We start from the raw sequence: 19,342 nt of genomic DNA, 5'->3' as shown, positions 1-19,342 counted from the left end.
TTCAGTTTTGACACACTTTAATAACAATGTCAAAGGTCCTATTTACAAATGGCTTTATGCCCACAGGACCAGCAGTTCGGACTTCAACATGCCTATTGTAGAGAATATGATTCAATTCCCAACACCTACAGTAGTTAAAATGAGATTCTGTGATTCAGTAGATCTAGCGATACCTACGACTTGCATGTCTAACAAGCTCCCAGAGAGATGCCAAGGGACCACACTTTTGAGATACAAGGGTCTAGGGAGAGCAGTGGTTCTCAAACCTTGGCAAGCCTCAGAATCACCTGGGGATGGCTGTCTAAAACACGTATTTCTGGGTTATACCCCCAGAGTTTGAGAGAATTTAAATTTCTAACAAGTTCCCAAGTGATGCTATGCTGCTATTCCTAGGACCATATTTTGAGTACTGATTAAAGGTTCTCAACTAAGACGTACATTACAATCACATTGAGGCCTAGCAGTTTGATGTGCTGAGCCCTCTATCACAGGACTTGCCCGTATGAAGCTCATCACTGCAAAGGAGAGGCTAAAGTTGCTTATAATTGAGCCTAAGAATTTCCCTGAGTACCTCTTTGTTGCGCAGATGTGGCCCTCTCTCTCTAGCTAAGCCAGCTCAGCAGATGAACTCACTGCCCTCCCCCCCTATGTGCAATCTGACTCACAGGGGTGTAAATCTCCCCAGGAATGCAGAAAAGGACTCCTGGGGATGAATCTGGACCCGACATCGTGGGATTGAGAACACCTTCTTGACCAAAAGGGGAATGCAAAATGAAACAAAATAAAGTTTCAGTGGCTGAGAGATTTCCAAGTGGAGCCAAGAGGTTACTCTAGTGGGCACTGTTATGCACTATATAGATTAACCTTTTTAGGTTTTAATGCATTGGAATAGCTAGAAGTAAATACCTGAAACTATCAAACTGCAACCCAGTAGCCTTGACTCTTGAAGATGGCTGTATAGCAACGTAGCTTACAAGAGCCGACGGTGTGATTGTGAAAGCCTATGGATCATCACACTCCCTTCCTTTATCCAGTGTATGGATGGATGAGTAGAAAAATGGGGACAAAAAACTAAGTGAAAAATAGGACGGGGTGCGATTTGGCTGTTCTTCTTTACTTTTTATTCTTATTTTCACTTTTTCTGGTACAAGAAAAATGTTCAAAAAATAGATTGGAGTGATGAATGCACAACTATATGATGGTACTGTGAACTGGATGTACATTTTGGATGACTGTATGGTATGTGAATATATCTCAATAAAATTGAAAAAATAAAAAAGGAGATGTAACTCTTAAGTCAAATAAGCTGAGAGAATTTCAACACATCTAGTTGCGTTAGCACATTAACTTTGTAAAGACAATATACATTCATAAATTTATAAACTAGTAGAAAATGTGTAAAAATTTCCCCCAAAAATCAAATAGAATGTTTTAAAAATATTCCATCTTCTAGTGTTCTGCATAATAAACTGAAACCATTACATATTAAATTAAAAACAAAATCACCTGTGTGCTCTATTTTTTTTTTTTTTAAATGCTGTACCTTAATCATATCCTAGTACAAGTTCTGAAAGTGTGGTCCCCTAACCTACGAAACCCGAAACTGTAGTGGTGGGGCCCAACAATCTGCTTAAAACAAAACAAAACAAAAAGTGAAACCAAGTAACACTTGCTGAGTGATTATGAAGCATGCTCAAGTTTGGAAGATTACCTGCCTATGTATGTAGCTTAGGTCAAACTAGAAAATGACTAGTTCACCAAGTACAAATAGCATTTATTCAAATTTATAGGTAACTGTATAACCATAACAGAAGTCAATTATTCTCTCCTTCATTCTTCATAAGGTGTTCTCCTACAGCATGATGTTCCCCCAATGTCAGATATCTAAAATCTCCAAACAAAAAACATTTTCAGAAATTAAGCCAAAACTTCACATACCATTTAATTACCACAAAAGTTCAGCAAATAAATGATAATAACTAGAGTCTGAAGTGTAGGTACCTGATCACCTTAATTTCTTGAATAAAATAATTTCAACAGCTCCAGGCTATTTATAGTGTTCTGGCCCTAAGAATTATAAACTCAAACTATCCAAAACTAGTTCATAATTCCTCATAAGAAAGCTACACTTACACTTGAAGAAAACGTGAAATGGGATACTAAGTAAGGTTCTTAGTTGATTCCCAATTTTTTAGTAGTCTATAATTTGATGTTATAAATCTGAATACTGTTCATAAGTATAAAATAAATATTTTAAGTAAAATAGCTTAAAAGTAAACTGATACACCATACAGCAAATGTTAAAGAAGCTGAAAAAGAGATAAGACTTCAATTAGAGATAAGAACGAAATGGCCTTGGTTAGGACTAAGGTAAATCTGACTAAAGGGTAGAAGATGATAGTGACTGTTTTAAAACTTCAACTTCTGTGTGAGACCAAAGAAAGAGATGTTTATTTGGTGGAAAATCTTTATTTTCTATAGCACGCTATATAATTTAACTTATACAGTCAGTTTATTCAAACACCATAATTACATGGAACCTTGAATAAGGAGTGAGATCTGATTGGCTCATACATGTTCATGTGAAGCCGATACATCCTAAAGTAATGTGGGCAGAGAATAAAAATGTATTTGCAATGCCCCCTTGAGGGACTGGGAAATGTGGAAATATTAAACTTCTCCACCTGGGGAATTGCTGATATTCTCACAAGCATTGGGGACTACCAATTTAGAAGGCCAAGCCCTCAATCTTGGGGCTTGTCCTTATGAAGCCTGTTACCACAAGGAGAGGCTAATCCTACTTATAACTGTACCTAAGAGTCACCCCCAGCGAACCTCTTTTGTGGCTTAGATGTGGCCTCTTCCCTAAGCCAACTTAGCAGGTAGACTTGCTGCCTTCCCCCCTACATGGGATATGACTCCAGGGGGTGTAAATCTCCCTGGCAACGTGGGACATGACTTCCCAGGATGAGTCTGGACCTGGCATCATGGGGTTTAGAAGGCCTTCTTGACCCAATGGGGGAAGAGAAATGAAACAAAGTAAATCTTCAGTGGCTGAGAGATGTCAAATGGAGTCAAGGTCATTCTGGACATTATTCTCACGTACTATATAAATATTCCTTTTTAGTTTTTAGTGTATTAAAATAGCTAGAAGGAAATACCTGAAAATGTTGAAATGCAATCCAGTAGCCTTGTTTCTTGAAGACGAGGGTATAATTATATAGCATATACGGTGTGACCATGTGATTGCAGAAAAACCTGTGGCTCACACTCCCTTTATCCAGTGTATGGACAGATGAGTAGAAAAATAAGGACAAAAAAGTAAATGAATAATGGGGGTTGGGTTGTTTTGAATGTTCTTTTTTACTTTTATTTATTTATTTTTTTTTTGGAGTAATGAAAATATGATGATACGGTGAACAATCGATTGTACACTCTGGATGTACAAAATTACCAGAGAAAGAAAAGTAAATTGGGATATTTTGGGTTTTCTTTTATATTTTTATATTACTATTATTACATTTTTTTCCTGAAGTAATGAAAATGTTCTAAAACTGATTGTGGTGATGACTACACAACTATGTGATGATACTGGGAGCCACTGGTGGTATACTTTGGATGGACTGTATGGTGTATAAATATATCACAATAAAATTACATTTTATAAAAAGTAAATTGGGACATTTTGGGGAGGAGGACGGTTGACAACATTATCTGAAATAACTGAGGATGCCACAGGGTGTCAAAAACAAGAATGGGAATCACTGCTTGAAGAATTCAAAGAATCAAAACAAAATTGTGAAGTCATAAGATCAAAGTCCAAAAAACCATTCTTCTCTAGTTAAGAATTCTGTACCAAACTTTCAAAACACTTTTTTTTAAGCAGGGAAAAAAAGGGTAAGTACTGCTGTAGGCCACCAATGACAGAAATAAAAAAGTATACTATTTGCCCAAATAGCTTTAAAACACAAAGAGGGTCTGCAACACAGTCTGAAAGCAAAAAATGTTCTTCTTTAATGTCCCCTTCCTAGGAGTTCTTGAAAAACATGAATGCCCTGAAAAAATTTGTAAGTCAAAGTGCTGAGATCTCCAAATAAAAATTAAATAGAGTTTAGGATTTCTCTGGTTAGTCATATTAAAACAGGATGAAGATGCAGTAACATGGTTCAATCTCACAAACATAAGATTAAGCAAAAAAGTCAGACACAAAGCAATACATACTGTATGTTTCTAGGTTCAAAAACAGACAGAATTAAACTACGGCACTAGAAATTAAAATAGTAGTTTCCCTATGGGAGTAGTAGTTTAGTGACCAGAATAGGGCACAAGGGAGCTTCTTTGGTTTTTATAATATTCCACTAGTTACACAGGTATGTTCACATTGTGAAAATTCACTGAGCTGTAGACTTCTGTATATTATGCTTTAACCATATTTACATTTAACAATAAAAACAGCAAAGAGGAAATAAACATTACAGGAAAACAGTTCAAGTAAGAATTACAGGTTTGGGGGTGTAGAGTATAGTTAATAAAGAGGGGTATTACAAGCTTTCTCAAGGGCTAGCAGAAAAATCTCACAAACATACACACTTTTTCAGAAGAAGTAATCTTGGTAACTTCCTCTATAATACAGCCAAGCAAACAGAAAGCATTATTTCACTTTATTCATGAAATAAACTTTGGTGGCTTGGAGTTATGTAACACCAGAAAAACATGTTCTAATCTTTATCAATTCCTGTTTTGTGAACCCATTATAAATAAGACCTTTTGATGAGGTTATTTCAGTTAAGGTGTGACCCAACTGAATCAGAACGGCTCTTAGTTCTATTTCTAGAGGCGCTATACAGAAGGCCACAGAAAGAGAAGCTATGGGGAGCAGCCAGGAGCTGGCAAGCAACCAGAAAGAGAGAGAAGACACTGCTGCCATGTGCTCTCCAATGTGATAGAAAAGCCAGCCAGAAGATACCCATCCAGAGGAAGCAAGCCTTCTAGCCTCTAAAACCATGAGACAATTCATTGTATAGTATTGTACTGTATTTGTTTTAGCAGCCAGGAAAACTGACACACACACATAAATCTGCTTCCTAACGGGAAGTGTACAAGAACATTTTGCACACTCATTTTCCTTGAACTTCTAGCCAAAAATAAAATAAAATAAAATATCTAGGAAAGAGGGTAAACAGTGCCAGAATACAATAGTAACTATTTCCTGACATTTCTTAAAATCAATCCACCTGTTATGGGGAAGCAGAATTCAGGCAGAAATAGAAGATACAAATTACATTCCAATCCCTTTAAATCTTATCCCAGCCCAAGAGAGAAGGAAATTTTATCACATCAAGTTCCTCATTTACAGTTCTCTTAACGTAATCCCCAAGCACATCATGTATCTTCAAAGATGAAGGTTTCACTCACACATAATCTAACTTTTCTTCCTAGAATTAATGTAATCACACCATCCATGAACAGAAAATGTTAGTCATTATTTAATAAAATAATGGCATTAGAGCCATCAGTTAAAAAATACAAGTAAGTACAAATAACTCTTTTTCTATTATTTTAAGATCATGAGTAATCATTTCATAAAGAAAAAACCCACACCATCATAAATAAATTTCATTAAAAATGCTCTGCTTGGTATGCATGTCCTCACTAAAGCTCATGCGCAATTTCTTGCATTATTCATTATTAACTTTCCGTAAATGCACTATAGTGCCATTCTTAATATTTGAAGAAGGTATTGTGACCCTGTAACTTGAGCTCTAGAAATGCTAATTAGCATTTTTCATTCAATATATTAGAGGCATATGATGTCAAGTTGTACATTACAGTTTATAAAAGGAAATACCTTAAGCACACATCCTAAATTGTTAATCTTAGAGAATTTCTCCAATTCCACAATTATCTACCAAAGTTATTTTTCTCTTTATTAACTTTAGCATTGTACTCTTAAGTAGTTTCATATTTTGACCCAGCTCAAGAAAGGATAAACTGCTTCATTCAATTATACTAAAATCTGGGATATGGAAAACTAATTCAAATTTTGGCTGACAAGAAAATGAATTCTAAAACAATGTTTTGCAAAGAATGAGCTTTATTATCCTCAATTTACAAAGTGCTCTTAAAAATTTTCTGGGTGAAAATGTTCTAGAATTGACTGTTGCACAACTTGACGAATATACTAGAAGACACTATACACTTTAGATGGTTTGGATGGTATGTGACTTTATCCCAGTAAAACTACTTTTTTTAAAAATTAAAGGATCCCAGGGAGGAGTCTGGACCTGGCATCATGGGATGAAGAAAATCTTCTTGACCAAAAGGGGAATGTGAAAGGAAATGAAATAACCTTCGGTGGCAGAGAAATTCCAAAAGGAGCCGAGAGGTCACTCTGATGGGCACTCTTAAGCATAACACAGATAACCCTTTTTAGGTTCTAATGAATTGGAATAGCTAGCAGTAAATACCTGAAATTATCAAACTACAACCCAGAACCCCTGAATCTTAAAGAAGATTGTATAAAAATGTAGCTTATGAGGGGTAACACTGTGATTGGGAAAGCCATGTGGCTCACACTCCCCTTTGTCCAGTGTATGGATGGATGAGTAGAAAAACGGGCAAAAAAAAAAAAACAAAAAGACAAAAGCACCTAGTGATCTTTTTTACTTTAATTGTTCTTTTTCACTTTAATTTTTATTCTTACTACTTTTGTGTGTGTGGTAATGAAAATGTTCAAAAGTTAATTTTAGTGATGGACACACAACTATGTGGTGGTACTGTGAACAAGTGATAGTATGCTTTGTGTGACTCTGTGGTGTGTGAATACATCTCAATAAAATTGAATTATTAAAAAAAAAAAAAAACAAAGGAAACACAATCTGGGGCAAAAGATATTAACTATGCCATAAGAATCATCTAAAAAACAGTGCTAGTATTTTTTGGGTATGGAATAAAAATAAACAATATAAAATATAAACACTTAAAATGTAAAAAACAAAGCATAACAAACCATTGGGAAAATAAAGGATTATTTAATAAACAGAGTTGAGACAACTATCGATTTGGAATTTAGATTCTCATTTCACACCAATGTCAACCATGGCAAAAAAAAATTTATTTAAAGCTAACTCAGCAAAACTAAAAATAAACAAACAAAAAAAATCCAGTATTTAATCAGTATTGTTATTTATTGTTTCAGGAGAAAGGGAACTTTATAAGATCAGAAGTAGAAAAAGTAATATTACTATTATAAGTGTTATTACATTTCTGGAGGAGGAATTTCACAAGCTCAGGAATAGAACAAAATTAGAAGATCAAGAGATTATATTAATTTTTAAATTGTTTATCTTTAAAAATTCACAAGAGAAATAAATATATTAAGCACAAAGTAATGTTTCACCTCTGAAATATCAAGATACAGTATTTTACACCCTATTCAATCAATAATTTTTGTAAATAATAGTTAAGGTTGATGAGGTATAGAACCACAGCCCTCCAAGGGCAATATGAATTGATCCTTTTTGAAAAATACCATGGCAATATGTCTTAAGAGCTTCTAAAATGTTCCTAGAAGTCATTACCAGTAATATACTAGAAGGAGATAATACTATATAGAGAAAATATCTTATGGATAAATATGTTCTTTCACAGTTATTTATATATGCAAAAAATTAGAACAGAAGAATAATATATCTACCACATGGAACATTACACAACCATTTATAATGATGGTTATGAAGAATCATTACGAGAATGGGGAAAGTGTAACCTAACATTATGTAAAAATGCAGGCATGAAATTAAATGTATGGTTTAATCTACAAAGTATATCAAAGATATATTTTTTACAATGTGGAAGAAATATACCAAAATGCTAATAATGGTTATATTCACAAAATTCACAATCCCCAAAACAGCCTTTAAAATCATTAAAAAAACACAGACACACACTTTGTAATTACTTGAGTCAAATACTACCTACCATCACTCCATCACTGAAGAATGCCTAAGGTTTAAATTAACAAATTGAAAGAGACTGAGAAAGCAAGCAAAGCAGCAAAAAAATCCACTACAAAATGAAACATTTTTCATTTCAGGGCATTTACTTAGGCTAAGAATAAACTCAATATCAGGGTTCAAGACTACAGAACTGAATCATATGGGCTGATCATTTACTGTTTCTAATGACCTGCTTTGAAAATACCTTCATTAGCAAATTTGCCAGTCTTTAGGCAATTGGTTTTTTATTAATGATATCACATATTAAATTTTAATAAAGCCTTGTTTGGGAGGTAATCCCTTGAGAAATAAAATAAATAGGTAGAGAAAAGCAATAAAATAAAGGAAATTCTAAAAACAATAGCACCATTTTTATTTGGCATCATCAGATAAGGACCTCTTAATTTTCCAGAAAACTGAAATATTGCATTAACAAATGTTTGAAAATGTTTACTTTTATAACCCAATCCTTTCCAAAGACACCGATTTCCTACTTCCTTAAACATAGTATGTAGGATAAAATTTCATTTATGATGAAGGTCATTTTGTGACAGATCAACTACTATACCGCACTACCATATTGTAATTCCCTCAGAAGTTAAGGATTATAGGACTATCTCTATATAACAGCCTTAAAAATACTATTCTTCTGTGGTTAATGTACTTTTTAATAGTTATTTTTTCTTTGAAATAAGGTGATGCTTCAGCTGTCTGTACCTAACTCCAATAGCTGGACTTTGTTGATTCTAATCTGTGAGCTAAAAAAGCAGATAACCCCCCTGTTGAGGCTGAAAATTTTGAAGTTACCCACTTCAGTAACAGTAGATTCTGAATAAAGGTCATCAATTTATTGTACTTGGTCACAGTTATTTTGAAGACTCGGAGACCTTTCTATGTCCCAAGATCTGCTATGTTTCAAATGGTTGACATCACCAGCACTCAGTAAATGTTAACTGAATTACTGACTGTAATTTATAAGTACACTGGAATTAGAAAAAGCAACAACAGTAAATGCATGGTTTGATTAATCACAAGGTGATACAGTAGGACCTCATTTTACACAATTCAACAAATGCAAATTCAGGTATACACAAACAGCAATCAAAAAACACAAAGGCAGAGAAAGAGAACTGAGAGTTTTAAAAATTATTTCTATGATTTTGTTTACTTATTTTTACTAGAGTGTTTATTTGCCTTATTCATTTATAAAATGTGTGATAGGTATTTTTGTATAAGAAATACTTGTTAAATAATGGGCTCGCTATGGTGCATGATTTTCAACTTATGGAAAGGGTCTTGGAACATACTGATTACGTAAAACAAGGCCCTAATGAATTCTCTTCAGGGAAGCCTACTCAATTCATTTGCCTGTGACAAGACAAAAAAATTACATACATAAATTAAAAACAATGACTAAAAAGAAAAAAAAAGAGGTAAGGACAAATTCAAAGAAAATAACAAAGTCCATACTTCCATGGTTTTAGAAATCAATACTTAAGAAGTAGGGAAATATTTGTTCATAATATTTTATAAAGTATAACTACAGTAATTATTAACTACAGTATTAACTAGACAAACTGCACTACAGTATATACCACCTCTAAACACTACTTTAAAAATCAGTCTTTATTCCCGCAAATATTCTTCATAGATATTTGCAAACTGAATTTTCATATGAAATAAAACAGTTGTGTTTTTTTTTAAAGCACCTGCACCATACACATTTCTCTCAACTGAAAATCTGTTTCATTGATACTTTTGGTCAAGCAGTTTACTACAATCACTCTTAGACACTGATGGAAGAAAAGGAAAATAAAATTTATATTCCTGATGTAACTAATATTTAGCATAACTACTGCACAGTGTAATCTATAAAGTTATAAGTCTATGGAAATTAGCACTGTCAGACCTTTAGAAAAAGTCCAACTGAGGACAAACCAGTATTGTATTATCACTGGTACTAACTTCCTCTGATTGCTGAAGTTGATTTTCTCACACAGGTCACGTCTATGACAGTAATAACTGAGAAAAAGGAAAATAAAATTTCTTGGTTATTTAAGTTTTCCTCAAGCAAGCACAAATCACATAAGATACATTTCTCCTCTTCCTTGGACTTTTCAGTATTATTTTTTTTACCAAATGTCTCAAATAATTTAAGGGTCCATATAATTCCCAAGACCCGCTACCCAAAAACCAGCTATAAAACCCAGTTTTAAGAGTAAGAAACACATACTATTGAATGGATTAAATACACACATGGACTATTAAAGGCCAATAACAAGCTAAACTTTGTAGATCCCTTTGCAAAGCCCATCTTAGAAGTGTGACCTTCAAACACATTCATCATTTTCATCATTTCCTACTTCTAAAACAATAATAATGCATTCAACAAAAACTTTTTTAACAAAAAGTTAAACATAAAATATGACCCAGCAATTCCATTTTTAGGTATATACCCAAGAGAACTGAAAACAAAGACTTAAATCTGTACACCAATGTTCATAGCAGCATTATTCACAACAGCCAAAAGGTGGAAACAATTCAAGTGTCCATCAACAAACGAATGGAAAAACAAAATGTAGTATATACATACGATGGAATACCATTCAGCTGTAAAAAAAAAAAAGAAAAAAAAAAAAGAAATGAAGTACTGACACATATACATGGATGAACCCTGAAATAGTTAAGTGAAATAAGCCAGATACAAAAAGACAAATATTTTATGATTCCACTTACATACATAGAATAAATAAAATTCATAGAAAGTGAATTACAGTTAGGGGAGTGGCAAGGTATGGGGGATGGGGAGTGTCTGCTTAATAAATAAGCATATTTTCTGTTTTAGATGATAAAAAAGTTTTAGTATTGGATGGTGGTGATGGTAATACAACGTTGTAAAATGTAATTAATACCACTGAAGAGAACACTTAAAAATGGGAAATTTTGTGTCATATATGTTACCACAATTTTTTAAAAAGTTACTTAGTGAAAGGGCTTTACCTAAGTAAAGAAGTCACCAAATTTCAATTATTTATCAACTTAAGTTGCTGACTCTTATAACTAGTGATATCAAGCAACTTTGGGGGTGGAATGTAGAACTGTCTAAAACAATTATTTAAATAGAAAAAAAAAACTGCCTCAAATACTGATTCCAAATTCTGGTCAACTTAACCTACCCACCATCATGAACCAGCCTATTTTGGTCCCATGGCTCTTGCTTCATTCTGTAAATCTTTTACATTCCTCTCTTTTCTCTGCAACTTCTCCAAGCCCATTTCCACATCAACCCACACATCCCCAAATCCCCTTTTCCTCTTACCCACATCACACCTCTCAACACTGACTTCTGTTTCTTAACATTCCTACTTACACTATTACAATAGACAAACTTTTACCCATAAAGAGCAGACACTTTTTGTATGTAACAGGTCTGATAAGTGATATTGCTGGTAGGTTTTGGAAAAAAAATACAAAAATGACAATCACAAAATGACAGCTGCTTAGTAACTTTTGAGTGTATGTATGTTTATCTTTATTAACTACTGATACATCTACCAGTCTCCAGCTGAATTCACTAATTTGTGTGGTCAGAACCATTATCACTTTTATTGAGCTGATAAACTTTAAAAGCTCTAGAAAATGCTGATACACATATTTAGGTTACATTTTAGAATATGTAAGTAATACATAAATGCAAAGGTAAATACATAAAATACATATATACCATAAAAATATAAAACTCTAGTAATAAAAATTATTTAATTATACAGTTTTACATAGTCTTTTTGTACAAAGCTACCAGCATGCACTAACTTAAATTTTGTTGTGGTCTAAAAATGTCATATCCATTTGTGCAATTTCACTTGGTTCTTTTATTTTTAGGCATTTATTAGTACTGTAACAGTGGCTTACAAGACACAGGCTACTGGCATCTCTCACTCAAAAATAATAATGCTATCACTCAAGATATTTTCACAAGACTATACAACGAACAAAATCTATAGAAACAAAAAAAATGAACCTTTTAACTAAGTATGCAATACTTACTATGTATGGATTACCTATTACCTCTTTAGTTTTGTAATTAACTCCCCACTCTCAATACGAAATAAAATCCAAGCCGTACTCCAGAAGATGAAAAAAGGCATAATATAAACTCATTTTTCATAAGACATTGGAAAATAAGAGAGAAATAAATTTAAATATCATTCTCATTTAAGGAAACAATGAATTCAACACCTAAGTTTATGAAGAGAAGTAATTTTGTTTCTATGTAAAATTTTGAGCTAAAACATTCCGTTATTATTAAATATGCACCCTAAAATAGCCACCACTAAACATCAAAGATGGCAATCTCATTAGCAGTAGTAATCAAAACCCTATTGATAACTACGAGTTAACAGGCACGTACAAAAAGATTAAAAGAACGATATTATTCTGACATCAGGTATTGTCAGAGAGATAAAGGATCCCTCCAAACACTGTCAAAAGTTGTAGTAAATATACAGTAAGTTACAGGGATGAGGAAGTTTCAATGACTAAATAAATGGAAGTAAATGATGCTCAGAGAAAAGAGGTGGAAAGCATTCTGTTTTAGACGTTCTAGAACGGCCCATGGAGAAAGGTGCTGCAGCAGAAACACGCGAAAGAATGTTAACAGGTCTGGAATACTTCAGAAAAAGGCAACATGGGGAAAAAAACTGACATAAACATTTGAAAGCAAGAGAAATTGTACGCAGTGGAATCGTCACGTCGGCGCAAGCCGGATTCTGGACTTGCAGTGTGTGGGACGGAGGTGGAACTATCACTGTACAGGGGAGAAGGAACCCAGGCTGAGGGGACATACGCTTCTGCAGGTGGCGGAGCGCCCGCAGGGGGGTAGGGAGAAAGACCGTGTGGCCTCAATGGGGTCACTGTACTCCCTTAAAGACTAGAGGAAGCTGACACAGCACGTCTACCGGTAGCAAGAGGCACTCGCCGCCGGCCCTTCCCTAACCACTTGCCTTGTAGAAAGAGTTGCGGGTCCCAGACCCCGGGAACCCAAAGCTCCGCCATCCAGGACAACTGCTTCTGCCAACAAAGTCCCGCGAGAGTCGAGGGGCCTCGCGATACAATCCCACTAGCATCTCGCGAGTTTCTTCTGAAGCCAACATGGCGGTTCAGAAAATCAGTATTTTGGAACTTAAAAGTGCTTCATTAGCAGACTGAAGACAGTGTAGAACACAGAAAAAGCAAGAAGTCTTATCCTTAATAGGATACCTCTTATCCTATTCCCCCAAGCAAGAAGAAACACAGCAAACAATCGTAATCCCTCCAACGAGTAAACGGATCCTCTGTTTCAGCCTGCTCCCCGGCCTGTCACGTGGAAACAGATTCTCGGCGTGCCCGTCACGTGGGCCGGGACAGACGAGCGCGCGCCCGTCACCCTCCCAAGAGCCCTCCCCGCCCCCCTTCGCCCGTGCACACGTGCGCGCGCATCCCCGCCCCACGTGGGGGCTTCGCCATCGCCGCCGCCGCTGCCTTTAGCCCACCCCCTCCGTGTACTCAGCTCCAAATCGGGTCCCAAAACTGATCCCCTTCTCCTCCCTTCCTCCTTCCGCGCGTTTGGCCCCCGCCACGTGCCCCGAGCGCCAGCTCACCTTCCGCGCGGGGTTGGGCACTGCAGGCCAGTCGAAGAGGCGCTGCCGCCGTGGCCGATGTCTGCCCCCGCCACGGCACTTGGTAGGGTGGCCGTCGCCGCAGGAAGCTCGACAGCAGCGCTGCGGCGCTTCCAGGTGGGTCCCCGCCTCCCGCTCCTGCTACTTCCCGCAGCACCAGCGGCTTCTTCCGGTCCCCTCCTTTCTCCTCTTCGCTGGGACGGGCGAGCGACGGTAGCTGCAGGCGCGCTCACTACACCGCCTGCTGGTAACCTAGGCCGGTGCAGTGCCCGGGCCCGCGGGCCGGGGACCGCGGATGCCAGCCCTTGCAGCCCGCCTTCGCCCCCGGGCGAAGGTCGGTCTTCTGAGGACAGACTCCAGTCCATCCCCGATGATAGGTTAGTTGGGCCCTACCCATGGAGGAAAGATGTGCCCATAGCTCCACTATGGAAAATCCGATTCACCCTGTGCTTTGTGGCCTCTCCAGAGTATTTGTAAACTCTGACTCCTTTTAGCAGTGTGGTCTCAGGCTAGGAAAAGATGTCCGAGTGTATATTATATACGCTCCTGCCTATCTCTGCTCCAGCCCCAGGGCCGCTTGCTCATGCTTCTGGCTTTCCAGGTGTTCCTACAGCACGCAAGCTCAGTCCACTTCAGGCCTATGCACTTACTGTTCCCTCTGGCCGGAATACTTCCCCTAGATATCTGTTAACTCCTTCGATGCACATTTCGGTCCCTGGTCCAAAGGTCCATATCACAGGGCTGCCCAAAATAGCACACTTACCCCACCACTCTTGCTCCTTTTATCCTGCTTTATTTCTTCCTAACACTTATCACTTCCAGGCCTTATTTATTTGTCAGTCCCCTCACCACCAAGAATGTAAGATCCTTAAAGACTGGGACTTCGTCACTTTTGCTCATTGTTATATCTACAGGGCTCAAACCATAACTGGCACAAAGCAGTACCCAATAAATACTCTATCAAATGTATCAGTCAACTGTATAGAGCATGTAGGAAAATAAAGCCCAACACACACTGATGAAAGTAAACACTTCCCTTGGATAGATAGTACCATAGAAAACCTCACCATTTCTGAGCTGTGGAAAAGCTGAACTAAACCTCTGTTTGTAATTTGGAGATTGTTCCAAAAATATCAAATCCAGCAGCAGAAGCCTTTAACTAGAGCTCTTCTGCAACGCCAAGTACTGCTTCATTGCCTTTTGCATTCCTTTTCATGTCTTGGAATTTTTTTTCAGGCAAGTGGATAAGTGTCTTTTTTGTTATTAATAAAAGTTATTAAACAATTGAAATGGCTTTTTGTATCTGTTTTAGCTAAGAGTTCAACTCAAAGTAACATCTTCAAAACAAAAATACATTGTTGTATTGATTAACTCTTCAACAAGCCTTTATTGAACCTACTTGGTGCCAGGCCCTATACAGAGACTTAGAGATACAAAAACAAACACAAGGTTTCCCCAACTTGCTGTATATGCTTGTAAAGCCAATTTCTGCGTATAATAACCATAACAGTGATCTTTCATTGAGTGCTATGTGCCAGGCAATATACTATCTGCTTTTTGTACATTATCCTATTTTGGGCTTCCAACCATCTTATAATTCTATTTGTAGTGGGCACTGAGATCTACTGCTCAGATACCTCTTCAGGAAGGAAGGACTTAATACCTCAGTTGTCAAGTGGATCACAGGCAGCATCAGCTGTTAGCCCCTTTCTGGCATTACCCAATGTCACACACCTCAAGGAGGTCACATCCAATGACTGATCAATGCAGGGATTAAAAAAAAAAAAAAAAAAAAAAAAAAAAAAGCCCAGCCCTCTCATTTCAACTTGGAGACAATTTTAATAGATAATCCCATCTCCGGAATATCCTGTAAGATCAGCTAAGGCATTCCATTGACACTGCATGGCAGCTTGACTTCTCCCTCTATCCAATTTCGCTTTCTCCCCCTCCCACAGATGATGATCCCAGGAGCATACCCTTATAAATCTCCTGCACAATAATCATGTATATAAAAGTCTGCTTCCTGGGAACACAATCTGTGACACTATTTTTGTGATTTTTGTGATAGAGAAAAATCACATTTTTCTGATGAGAAAATGGCCTTAGAGAGGTTAACTAACTTGCCAAGTTTGAAATGCAGAAGTTTCTTATAGATATATAAAAAGAAAGGTATTGTGGGAGCAGAGTGTTTTAAATGGCTTAATAAAGGGTTGGCATTTGAATTACAATATGGATTTGCAAAGGGAAAAAAGACTATTCCCAGCTGAAGGAACTGTATGAATGACAGGATGGGAATATCAAAGAGAAACTATAAGCAAGTCCTCAAGCCATGTTAAGGATTTTGAAATTCACACTAAAAACCTACTCTAAAAAGGGAACCTATTGAGAGGTGTTAAGTATAGGCAATGATATGATCCGATTTACATTTTAAAAAAGATTCTCTCAGTTGCATAATAGAGAATGAACATGAGAGCAAAAAATGAATATATTTAGACCAGTTAAGGAACTATTGCAGGGAAAAAGTGAAAGATGATAATAGCTGAGACCAGTATGGTGGCAAAAAAGAAAAATGGAAGGATATATCCGGAGGCAGACTCAGAATTGGTGATTGATTTGATGTGGGGGTGCGGGAAAAAGAAATAGTAAGAATAATCCCCAGGTTATGGTTGGAGCAACCAGGACAGTACATTGTACAGTACACTGTGCATTGTGCAGGACTGTCAAGCACATTGCTGTATACCTTGCATCGTTGGCCTGCTACCTGCTAAATGCCATTTGCAGGCCCCAATCACTGCAGCAACCAAATAGCCCCAGGTATTTCCAAAACACCCCTTAGAAATACTAATACCCAAATGAGAAACTGTAACAGATTTGGTATGTCCAGTTCAGAGGCATGCAAGCATGAGAGAAAGAGGAGAGAGAGACAGAAGGAAAGGCAAGATATGTATGCCAAGGCCAAAGACTGAAGGGCTTTTATTCATTATTCAGTTATATCTATTATGCACCTGCTATGTATCTATAGCTAGTTACTATGTTAGGAATGTGAATATTATCCCAAAAGGTAAAGAACCATTAGAATATTTTAAAGGAGAATGACTTGATCAGAATAGTAATTTTGAAAGATGATTAAAGACTACTTTAGAAGTGGACAAGACTAGAGACAGGAAAATTACTTAGTCTGTTGCAGAGTACTGAGGGACGATGGAAGGGTAGAAAACTCCAGTAACCAGTCCTTCCATCAAAGCAACTATTGAACTGACAGGAACTGTCTGTATCAGCTACAATAAAACTGGAGTCTAGTGAAACATTGTGCAGCATCCAGGGAAGAGCAGGAGGAAAAGGCTGTGGTACAAAATATTAAAAGTGTTGAATGAAAACAATTGCCAACCAAGAATTTTATACCTGGTGAGATTTTCTATCAAAAATGAGAGAGATTACCAACCAAGAATTTTATACCTGGTGAGATTTTCTATCAAAAATGAGAGAGATTAAGACATTCCCATATAAACAAAGGCTGAAGGAGTTCATTACCACTAGAACTGCCCTACAAGCAATAACAAAGGGAGTTCTTCAGACTGACAGGGGAGAAACAGTAGATAGAAGTAGCATAAAGAAACAAAGACATCCAGTAAAGGTAACCATATGAGTAATTTAAAATGATAGTACTATTTCATTTTATTGTTGTTATATAATTCTACTTCTTTATACAGGTGCTAAAATTCAAATGCATAAAAATAATGATTGATGACTTAGGACAATGTCAAAGATATAATTTATAATAAGTAAACAGGTGGGGTAAAAAGGTAGAGAAACAGTGTATGTGTATGCTATTGGAGATAAATTGGTATCAAATCAAGTATGATTGTCATAGAGTTAGGATAAGTTTTAATCCCATGATAACCATAAAGAAAATACATGAAAAATATATTCAGCAAGTAATGAGAAAGGACTCAAAATGGTACAGTACAAAAAAAAAACATAAACAAGAAAGTATGCATTAATGAAAGAATTAAGGGTCATTTGCAAAATGGCAAAAGAAAGTACAGAATTACTAAGTTACTTTAAATGTAAATGGATTAAACTCTCCTATCAAAAGGCAGAGATTGGCAGAATAGATTTTTTTAAAATGAGCCAACTATATGCTGTTTACAAGAGACTCACCTTAAATTCAGAGACATAAGTAGATTGACAGTAAAAGACCAGAAAAAAATATACCATAACAGTGATAACTGAAAGAAAGCTGGGGTAGCTATACTAATACCACAAAAATGGACTTTAAATAAAAAACTGTTATAAGGGACAAAGAAGGTCATTATGAACTGATGAAAGGGTCAATTCAACAAGAAGACATAAAAAGTATAAATATATATCACTTAACAGCAGAGCCCCAAAATATATGAAGCAAATACAGACAGATTTGAAGGGGAGAAAAAGAGAGCTCTACATTAATAGTAGGAGATTTCAATATACCACTTTTAATAATGGATAGAACATCTGAACAAAAGATCAGTAAGGAAATAGAAAACCTGAACAATACTCTAAACCAGCTAACTCTATCAGCCATATATAGAACACTTCAACAGCAGCAAAATACACATCATTCCCTTGTGAACACAAATCATTTTCCAGGATAGACCATATATGAGATCACAAACGTTTCAATAAGGTCAAAAATATTGAAATCATACAATGTATCTCAAATGAAATCATACAATGTATCTCCTCTGACCACAACGGAATGAAGCTAGAAATCAGTAAGAGATGGAGAAATGGAAAACTCACAAATATGTGGAAATTAAACCCTGTACTTTTTTTTTTTTTAAGAGTAACTGTGAGTTTACGTAACAGTCATGCATTAAAGACAAGATACCCATACACCATCCCACAACCAACACCTTGCATTGGTGTGGAATGTTTGTTACTATTGATGACAGAACTTTTTGTATAATTGTATTTTTTTTAACAGTAGTTACCTTTGTTACAATTGATGAAAGATTATTAAAATAGTTCTATCTGTGCTCCATTATTTACATTAGGTGTATTCTTCCCCATATACCACTCTATTATTACCACCTTATTATACATTTGTTATAATCCATGAAAGAGCATTCTTATACTTGTACTAACTATACTCCATCACCTGCAATAGGGTTCACTGTGCTGTACAGCACTAAATTTTGTCTTAATTTTTACTCTAGTAATATACACATCCTCAAGTTTCCTCTTTCAGTCATATCCATCTATATAGTTCAGTGCTGTTGATTACACTCACAATATTGTCCAACCATCACCACCATCCATTTCCAAACCTTTAACATCACCCTAAATAGGAACTCTGTACAACCTAAGCTATCCAGCTCCAAGCTATCACCTGGTAACCTATATGCTAGATTCTAACTCTATGAACTTCCTTATAATCAGTTCATAACAGTGAGATCATACAATATTTGCTCTTTTTTTAATCTGGCTTATTTCACACAACATATTGTCCTCAAGGTTCATCCATACTGTCACATGGATAAGAACTTCATTCCTTTTTACATCAAACAACATACTATAAAACCACCAATGGGTGAAAGAAGAAATCGTAAGGAAAATTACAAAATATCTTGAGTTGAATGAAAATGAAATCAGAACACACCCAAATTTATGGGATGCAGCAAGGGCAGTGCTAAGAGGGAAATTTAT

The 19,342-nt window shown here is 36.2% G+C and overlaps 1 protein-coding gene across 2 annotated transcripts in view; it reads right to left on the bottom strand.

The window, feature by feature from the left end:
* ZZZ3 (zinc finger ZZ-type containing 3) overlaps nt 1–13,814 on the bottom strand; it is a 118,558-nt gene extending 104,744 nt beyond the window's left edge. The window contains exon 1 of one of the 2 annotated variants that reach the window (XM_037826880.1): nt 13,637–13,814. The gene's annotated coding sequence lies outside the window, so the exon portion shown is untranslated. Of the gene's footprint in view, nt 1–13,000; nt 13,348–13,636 lie in introns of those variants that run through there. The other variant, XM_037826881.1, reaches the window with a different exon arrangement.
* Between the last annotated feature and the right edge of the window lie 5,528 nt (nt 13,815–19,342).

This window comes from Choloepus didactylus, chromosome 2 (genome assembly GCF_015220235.1).
Source record: "Choloepus didactylus isolate mChoDid1 chromosome 2, mChoDid1.pri, whole genome shotgun sequence".
NCBI classification, from domain to species: Eukaryota; Metazoa; Chordata; class Mammalia; order Pilosa; family Megalonychidae; genus Choloepus; species Choloepus didactylus.
The sequence above is the reverse complement of the archived record's forward strand: the minus strand, read 5'-3'. Positions and strand labels throughout refer to the sequence as shown.